The following is a 10,453-nucleotide window of genomic DNA, read 5'->3' on the forward strand; positions in this document are numbered from 1 at the left end:
AGCCATCAAGTGAAAGTTCCAAGATTATACTCCTAGTTAATGATATTATTGGTGTCCTGTCTCCATGTTCATGGTTCTTTTCATAATAGCTTGTATCTGCTAAGTCTCATTCTTCCTCTAGTTGTGGACCAAAAGATACAGTGTAGCTTAGCCAAGAAGAAAATGAAAATATTGGGGTGGCTAGGTGGCACAGTGAGTAAAGCGCCGGCCCCAGAGTCAGGAGGACCCAAGTTTGGTTCCGGCCTCAGACACTTAACACCCACACAAAAAAAAAAACTAGCCAGATAACCTTGGGCAAGTTACTTAACCCAAATTTCCCTCCAAAAAAAGAAAATGAAAATATTGGGTAGCTTTAATATTCCAAATAGGGCAGCAAGAACTAGGGAAAGTGTGTATATTTCAAGATGGCATAGTAAGCAGTAAGTTGCTGCAACTTTCCCATACTCAGCTCCAAAGAAACATAAAATAGATCCCCAAAACAAATCCTGGATCAACAGAACCAGCAAAAAAATGGGTGAAACAATCCTTTAGCCCACAAAACTTGGGAGAATCATCAAGAAAAGTCCTCACTTGGGCGAAAGGGGAGCACAGATCAGCATGAGAAGCAGCCCAGGAAGCCAGAAGCAAACCCCACTTCAGCAAGCCAGGGGGAGATCCTGAGCCCCAGGTGGTAGATCAGACAAACATCAACACCAAGACCCACCACATGCCATGCCATAGGCACATGGCACATAGCCAGGGGAAGCAGTAGACTCCAGCTCCAAGAACTATCACATGCTTCAGTGTAGCCTTGGGCAGGCAGGTGTCCTGCAGTGGTCAGATCGCCATGTGTTCAGCCTAGCCCCAGGCAAACAGGTAGCTGCCAGCCAGCACCTATTCATTATGCTTCAACATAGCAGTGGGCAAACAGGAAGCCTCCAGAGATCTGACTACACATGCTTCAGTGTAGCCATTGGAAAAAGCAGAAACACACACAGTACTCAGCACACACCAGACATCACCAATGGACCCAGGTCAGCACCAGGTTAACTGCCAATCCCTACCTCACCCCTGCAATGCAACACCAAAAATGAGGGTCCCTTGTAAGCCTCAAGGCAACACAGTGCAACAACAGTGCAGCACCAGGTAAATAGCCAGGACCTGAAGTCACTAGCACAAGAAGCCAGAAACAATGCCCCTTCCACCCTGGAAGGAGAGCCCAAATTTAAAAGAAAGGTCAAAAAAGGAACAAGTGGAAGACAACAACAAAAAAGTAGCTGACCATAGAAAGTTATTATGGTGACAGGGAAGACCAAGATACAAACTTGGAAAAAGACAACAATGTCAAAACACCCATGGGCAAAACCCCCAAAGAAAAATGGGAAGTTGTCTCAAGCACAGAAAGATCTCATGGAAGGACTCAAAAAGGAGCTTAAAATTATATAAGAGAGATAGAAGAAAAATTGGGCAAAGAAATGAAAGTGATGCAAGAGAATTATTGGAGGGGGGAGTATTCAGCCTGGAAAACTGCTTAAAAAGTCAAATTGGTCAAAAGGAAAAGGAGATATAAAAATCCACTGAAGAAAATTTCTCCTTACAGATTACAATTAGCCAAATGGAAAAGAAGTTACAAAAACTAATTAAGGAAAACAATACTTTAAAAGTTAGAGTTGAGCAAGTAGAAATTAATGACTCTATGAGACATAATGAATCAATTAAAAAATTCAAAAGAATGAAAAAATGAAAGAAAATGTAAACTACCTCATGGGAAAAACAACTGATGTGGAAAATAGATCCAGGAAAAATAGTGTCAGAATCATTGGACTACCTGAAAGCCATAATCAAGGAGAGGACCTGGATAACATCTTTCAAGATATTATCAAAGAAAAAAATGTCCTGGAATCAGAGGGCAAAACAGGCATTGAAAGAATCCACTGATCACCTCAGGAAAGAGAACCTAAAATAAAAATTTCAAGGAACATTCCAGCCAAATTTCAGAACTATCAGGTCAAGGAAAAAATACTACAAGTGGCCAGAAAGAAACAATTCAAATATTGGGGAGTCACAATAAGTATCACACAGGACTGGCAGCTGCAATATTAAAGGATTGGAGGTCATGAAACATGATATTCTGGAAGGCAAAGGAGCTAGGACTAGAACCAAGAATCATTTACCCAGCAAAATTATGCATAATACATCAAGGGAAAAATGGTCATTCAGCAAAATAGAAAGATTTCTGGCCTTCATATGGAGAAGACCAGAAATATACCCAAAATTTGATCTCCAATATCAAGACCCAAAAGAATCATAAACAGGCAAAAAAAAAAGGAAAAAAATATAAGGGATTCAATAGAGCTAAACCGTTTACATTCCTACATGGGAAGATGATACTTGTAACTGTTAAACACTGTATCACTGCCAGTAGAGATAAAAGGAATGTACACAGAGGACATGGGTGTGAGATGAATTTGAGGGAATGATATAAAAAAATTAAGGTATGAGATAGGGTAGTACAAAGAAATGGAGAGGTAGATTGGGGTAAATTATTGGGGTAAATTAAAAAAAAAGATTGGGGTAAATTATCTCACATGAAGAATCAAGAAAGACAGTGGAGGGAAAGATGGGGGGTGGGCAATAGGCATCACTTGAAACTTACTCTTATCATTATTGCTTCAAAGAGGGAATAATACACACAATCAATTGAATAAAGAAATCTACCTTACCCAACAGAGAAGTAGGAGAAGAGCAGATTAAGTGAGGGGTGGGGGAATGACATAAGGGAGGGCAGGTCAGGGGAAGTGGTAGACAGTGGTGAGACGAAAAAGGGTGGAAGGAGAAAGGACAAACAGAAGGAAGAATAAAATGGAGGGAAACACAAGTAGTAATCATAATTGTGAATGTGAATGGCATGAACTCTCACATAAAACCAAAGCAGAAAGCAAAGTAGATCAAAATCCAGAATACTACAATGTATTGCTTACAAGAAACACTTGAAGCAGAGAGACACACAGAGCAAAGGCAAGGAACTTGAGTAGAATCTACTATGCTTCAGGTTAAGTGAAAAAAAAGACAGGGCTAACAATTCTGGCTTTAGACAAGGTAAAGCAAAAATAGACCTAATTAAAAGAAATCAAAGATATCTATAGGCATAAAGAAGTGAACTGACCCAACCATAGTGAAGAACAATTTGGAACTAGGACCAAAGGGCTTTACAACTGTGCATATCCATTGTCCCAGCAATACCACTACTAGGTCTGTATTCCAAAGAGATCAAATAAAAAGAGAAAGGATCTATATATATATATATATATATATATATATGTTCAAAAATATTTATAGCAGCCCTTTTTGTGCTACAATTAATTGGAAATTGAGGGCATGCTCTTCAGTTGGTGAATGGTTTAATGAGTTGTGGCATATGATTATGATAGAGTACTGTTGTGCTATGGGAAATGATGAAAGGGGTAATTAAAGAAAAATAAACTGTCAAGATCTAAATTAACTGATGCAATGTGAAGTGAGAAGAATGAGAAGATCATTGTGCAAAGTAAAAGCAAAGTTGTAGTGATGATGAACTGTGAGAGACTTCGCTACTCTGATCAATACGATGATCCAAGACAATTCTAAAGGATTCATGATGAAAAAGTGTTATTCTCCTCCAGAGAGAGAACTGATGTACCCTAAGTGGAAACTGAAGTATATCTTTCTTGCTCTATTTTTCTTGCTTTTTTAAAAATATGACTAATATGGAAATACATTTTGCATGATTTCACATGTTTAATTGATATCATTTGACTGCCTTCTCAGTTGATGTAGGAGGGACTGTGGAAGAGTGGGAGAGAATTTGAAACTCAAAAATTTTCAAGAAGTATGTTTAAAATGAATGATAATTTAAAAAAAACACTATGAACAATCATAATCCCAAAAGACTAAAGCTGAAATAGTCTATCAATCCACCTCCTGACAAAGTGCTGATGTACTGAGTACAAACTGAGACATTTTTTGCACAGGGCCTTGGCAATACTTTGTTTTGTTGGTCTACAGAAGTTGCAATAAAGCTTTTGTTCTTGTTTTCTCAGTGTGGGATTGGTGGTGAGGGAGATGAGGTAGGGGGGACAGAACGTAGATCTTGATTAAAACTAATTTTAAAAATAAATTGTAAATTCAAAATAAATTGTAAATTAAAAATAAATATTAAAGAAAAATAAATTATATACATTTTTATTTTTTACTACTATTGATAATATGTAATTCAATACAGTGTTGATCTTTGTCATTAGTCATATCTTTTTTATCCTCTTTTATCCATCACCTCACTTTTGAAGATATAGAAAACTGTGGTCACTTAATGTATTTTATACTCAATTCCACTCTGAACCACTGTGAAACTTCCTGTTTCCAAAAGGATCAAAGTCCAGCACCCCTACACCTTTCATTCATTTCAGATATATGGAAAGTAGATTATATCTCCATATCCTTTTCCTAACAATTATGGAGATAAAATTTTTCCAACTTTTTATGAGACACATAAAACATTAAAAAAAACCTCAACATGTCTCACTGCCAGGTACATACAGTTTGCAAATTCCATCAGCATGATGAGTTATGGACCTTCACTTATGCCCATTACAAGCCCAAAGCCCCTATTCCTACCTGACACATGATAATATGGAGCATTCCCCATTGGGGCTCAAGGAAGGGAGTATGTTCAATCCTCTAATACTTTACCCACTATCCCTCCAAAAATTGTTACAGTAAATATGAAAAATTAAACCTGATGTGCATAATTGCCATGAAACTGTTTTGTACCAGTTCTATTTTGCTCCATCAGGTGCTCACCTTGCCTACATCATTGTGCTTGATAAACCATATGAGGTGACCGGTAGATTTCCAGGATCTTCAAAGTGCTTTTTCATCATCTTCTCTTTGTTCAATGATCCAAGAAACTCTCCACCAACAGTTTAAATCCATAAGGGCTTAAAAAGCCTCTTTATGCATTTGAGGGATGTGGGCTACATTGGGCACATTCGTGAATAATTTTCTGAATCTACTCATCAAAATGTTCCAAGTGCCCCCTTCAAAGTAATAGAGTATTCTTTCTGAGTTAGGTTCAAGGTCATTTAAATTTTACTTCACTTAACACAAGGCCAGTTTTTAATACATCAGTGGTTTATCCCTATATCCCATCCCTTCAGTATAATCGCCTTTCAGAAAAACACATTTATGGTCATGGTCAAGGGGTCTTGATCCATTATCCTAAGGGCATACCTGATCTTAACCTACCACATTCATCTATATTCCATATCCAAGGCTTTGTTTATAATGCCTAAACCACTCAAAATATTGTTTGAGCACTAGGCTCCTTAGTTTAGTCTCAGTTTCTTCATCTGTCAATGAGTGGATTTAGATGTAAGATGAGAGGATTTGACTAGATGATCTCCAAAATTCTGTGACATATGTCTTACACTGATTCTTTAGTAGTCGACTAAGAACTAATTCAGGCTGTTCATTCTCATGACATTCTTATCATCCCTTAATTTTCACATTTGCCTTGTCTGTGCATATCTCAAACCTTAGATGGCCATGGTAAAGAGTGAGTAACCATCTTGTGGAAATGAATGTTGAAAACTAAAAATAAATAGATAAAAATAAATAAAAGATTTCCTTGGCCTTACCTCCCCTAAGCTATCTGCTGTTGTGCTGCTCTCTGGTCCAACATTCCAATCATTGGCAGAGGTATAGACTTCACTACACTGTACCTTAAATAATAACAATAATATCATCTTTATCAATAGTATGTTCCTCTCTTCTTTTGCTTTTAATTAGTCTGTCTATTATAAAGGTGTTCAGTCTCCTTGTATTACTCAGTCTGTCTGGTGGGGTATTTTTCAACCTCGTCTCCCATTTCCCTGAATCATTTCTCCAGATACTTGGCAAGTTTTCCCCCTCACACTTAATATAAACTCCAGCTTCTCTATGTTTTCCATCAGCTCTCCTGGGTCTTTTCTTCAGACAACTGGATTACAGTTTTTCAGAACTAGAAATGGATATTTTCCCAGTAAGTAAACAGTTTTCCTTAATGAAGAGAACATTATTTCTTCTTAATGAATAATCTTATTTTGCCAGGAAATTTAAGTAAGTGAAATCAAAAACCATATTCAGTCTGAAATTTCTAATCCTATATTTTCACCATCTGGGCAAGTCATAACAGAAAAAGGCTAAAACCAAACTCTTTTAGCATTGTGTTCACCTGAGTCTATATAGATGGTGGCTATAACATGTGTCATCTTAATTAGAGGAAGGATCAAGTACATCTATGTAAAGGGAAAATAAAACAATGTCCACCTTCCCCTAAAAAGTTTACATTTTTCACTGAGTAGTCAAATAAGCCAAAACAAGCAAGTGTACACACATAGGCAACTTCATTCAGACTGCCTGTGCAATCTCTCTGATAACTATTCTGATATATTCTTCCATTAAATTGGTAAATTAATGTGGAAATATGCATATTCTAAAAACTAATGTTTGGATCAGGCTGCAGCATGAGGTCCAAAGTAGATAGAGTCTATTAAAAGATCAAAGGAGAAAAATTTTTTGGTTACTCAGACTCAAGAATAATAACCTAGAATCATCATCATAAATCACTGTATTTTTAATAGTACTTAACAGCTACTAAATGCACAATAATGACATGAGACCGAAATAGTATCTCCATACTACTCATTGAGAACAACACAATCCAAAAATGGTGTATTGATATAATTACACATTAGACATAGAGAAGAGTGATATAATAGTTTGAAGGAGTCTATCATAAATTTCTACAGATAAAGAAAAACTTGTTACATTACCTATCACTTGTTATTCTAAGTTAATGATAAATGAGATATACTATTTGAAAAACTGATCCCAAAGTCCCAAAAAAACTAAGACAGTGGGTGCAGCCAAGATGATGGAGTAAAAGCAGGAACTTGCATGAGCATGAACACCAATCACCTCCAACACCTGTAAAATATAACTCTAAAAAAATTTTAGAGCTACAGAACCCACAAAGTAACACAGAGAAACAAATCTCCTGCTGAAGGTAGGTTGGCAGGCCGACAGGAAGGGATTATCGCACAAAGTTGGTTGCTGAGCACAGTCCCATGTGAGCCCTGCAGACCCAGACCTGGGGCAGCATGGACCAGCAGCACAGACCTACCTGAGCAGACTTCAGGAGAGTGAATCACTCACAGCTGTGGTGGATTCTAGATTTCTCCACCCATGAACACTAAAGAGAAAGTAAAATTCAGTAGGCAACTCTGTTGGAAGTGGGTGAGAGAAGAGCATGGTCTGGCTCTGGCTCCCAGGGCAAGAGGTGGTGGAGGCACAGAAGCTACTGCCACATGGATGCCTCAAGGGCTCCTGGGCTACAGATCATAGGGGGACCAAGCGACCATTCAGAGGGTAATTGCTCTTGCAATTGACCTTCTTGGATCTGGGTCACAGTCTTGGGTGGTGGTCCTGGGGTGAAGAACACCAGTGTGCCAGAGCTTGTGGTGGCTGTAGAAAAGGTGTCCTACTAATAGCTCAGGCAATTGCACAAACCCCAGCTATTTGGGACAAAGTTCTTCACTCTGGAAGCAAAGTTCTACTGCAACAAAGATCTCAAAAGTCAAGTAATTGGCTGGCAAGATTAGCAAGCAGAGGAAGCACAATCAGACCATAGAATCTTTTTGGGGGGACAAAAAGGAGCAAAACATTGCACCAAAAGAAGACAACAAAGTCAAAACTCCTACATCAAAAGCTTCCAAGAAAAATATGAACTGGTTATAACCCATGGAGGAGCTTAAGAAGGATTATGAAAGTCAAGTAAGAGAAGTAGGGGAAAAATTAGGAAGCAAAATGAGAATGATGCAAGAAAATCATGAAAAGCAAGTCAACAGCCTACTAAAGAAGACCCCAAAAATACTGAAGAAAATAACACCTTAAAACATAGACTAACACAAATGACAAAAGATGCCCAAAAAGCCAATGAGGAGAAGACTGCCTTCAAAAGCCAAATTGGCTAGATGGAAAAGGAATTTCGAAAACTCACTGAAGAGAATAATTCCTTCAAAATTAGATTGGAGCAAATGGAAACTAATGACTTTATGAGAAATCAAGATACTATAAAACAAATCCAAACCAATGAAAAAAATAAAAGGCAATGTGAAACATCTCATTGGAAAAAGCACTGACCTGGAAAATAGATCCAGAAGAGATAATTTAAAAATTATTGGACTACCTGAAAGCCATAATCAAAAAAAGAGCCTAGAAATCATCCTCCAAGAAATTCTCAAGGAAAATTGCCCTGGTATTGTAGAACAAGAGGGCAAAATAGAAATTGAAAGAATTCACCAATTGCCTCTTGAAAAAAGATCCCAAAAAGAAAACTCCTACGAATATTATAGTCAGATTCCAGAGTTCCCAGAACAAGGAGAAAAATGTCAGAAGAAACAATTTTAGTATTCTGAAAACACAATCAATATAACAAGATCTAGCAGCTTCTACATTAAGGGATCTTCAGGTTTGGAATATGATATTTCAGAGGTCAAAGAAGCTAGGATTAAAACCACCTACCCAGCAAAACTGAGTATAATGCTTCAGGGGAAAATATGGTCATTCAATAAAATAGAGAACTTTCAAGTATTCTTGATGAAAAAAACAGAGCTTAACGGAAAACTTGACTTTCAAATACAAGAAACAAGAGAAGCATGAAAAGGTAAATAGGAAAAAGAAATCATAAGAAACTTCTTAAAGTTGAACAATTTATATTCCTACATGGAAAATTGATAATTGTAACTCCTGAGACTTTTCTCAGTACTAGGATACTTGAAGGGAATATATATGTATACATATATATACATATATACGTATAGGAGGGTGTATTTGTGTATAAATACATATGTGAGTGTATGTATGTGTATGTACATAGAGGGCACAGGATCAGTTAAATAGAAATGGATGATATCTAAAAAATAAAATTAATAAGTGAGAGGAATATAATGGGAGAAGGAGAAAGGGAGATATAAAATAGGTTAAATTGCCTCATATAAAAGAGGCAAGAGAGAACTTTTACAATGGAGGGGAAGAGCAGGAAGGTGAAAGGGAATGGGACAACCTGATTCTCATTGAATTTGGCTTAAGGAGGGAATAACACACACACTCAATTGGGTATATTACCCTACAGGAAAGTAGGGGGGGAGGGGATAAGGGGGGGTAATAGAAGGAAGGGCAGATTCGGGGAGAGGGTAGTTAGAAGCAAACACTTTTGAAAAGGGACAGGCTCAAAGTAGAAAATAGAATAAGTGGGGGGCAAGATAGGATGGAGGAAAATATAGTCTTTCACAATATACTATGGAAATGTTTTGTGTAACTGCAAATGTACAACCTATATTGAATTGCTTGTCTTCCCAGTGAAGGTGGATGAAGAGGGAAGAAGGGAAAGAATCTGGAAATCAAAGTTTTCAAAACAATATTAAAAAATTGTTTTTTACATGCAACTGTGAAATAAGATATACAGGCACTAGGGTATACAAATCTATCTTGCCCTACTAGAAAGTTAGGGGAGGATGGGGGATGATATAAGAGAGAGCAGATTGAGGGAAGGGAAATTCAGTATGTTTGCTATCTTGGGATGGGGGTAGGGGAAAGACAGGGAGAAAATTTGTGACACAAAATCTTGTGGAAATAAAAGGTTGAAAACTAAAAATAAATAAATAAAATATTAATTACATATAAAAATCTAGCACAGTGCTTCCAGTACATAGTAGGCAGTCAGGCAACAAACATTTATTAAGCATCTACTCTAGTCCAAAAAACTTTGCTAGTTACAAGGGATACAAGGAAATACAAAAGACAGTCTCTACCCTCAATTTCACAATATAATGAGGAAAATAGTGCATCAAAAGAAACTGAAAAATAATAATGGATAGAGGGTACCTAGTACAGATTATGATGAAGTACATAGGAATACAATTAGATGGAAAATGAAGACATGGTTGGCCTAGGCACCCTCCTTAAAGGAATGATTTAGGAGTTCCCCATTACCTTATCTGGGGGTAGGGGTGGACAGGCAGAAGATACTAAAGAGATGAGTTTCAGGGTTGATATGATCTTACAAAATGAGGAGGTTCCTAGAGCGGGCAGAGGGAAGGCAATCATGAAGTTCATAAGAGTACATCCAGGTAGGAAATGAAATATTTAAATATTTATTTATTAACTGAATCATTAATTGTGACCTATTTGACATGAAGTACCGTACTGAAGTTTCTAGAGATTATAGAGTACTCCAGATGGAAATCATATCAGAATAGTGTACTTATATGGCCACACTAAATTGAAATCAGTTTGGTATTTGGTTGCCAACGTTATTTTGCTTTTAAAAGATGAAAGCCATAATGATCTAGTATCACTGAACTTTAATTAATAGGCACACATTTTATTGGGTGCT

This window comes from Petaurus breviceps, unplaced genomic scaffold (assembly GCF_028583685.1).
Source record: "Petaurus breviceps papuanus isolate PSGF00001 unplaced genomic scaffold, PetGlider_PUasm1.0 90639, whole genome shotgun sequence".
NCBI classification, from domain to species: Eukaryota; Metazoa; Chordata; class Mammalia; order Diprotodontia; family Petauridae; genus Petaurus; species Petaurus breviceps.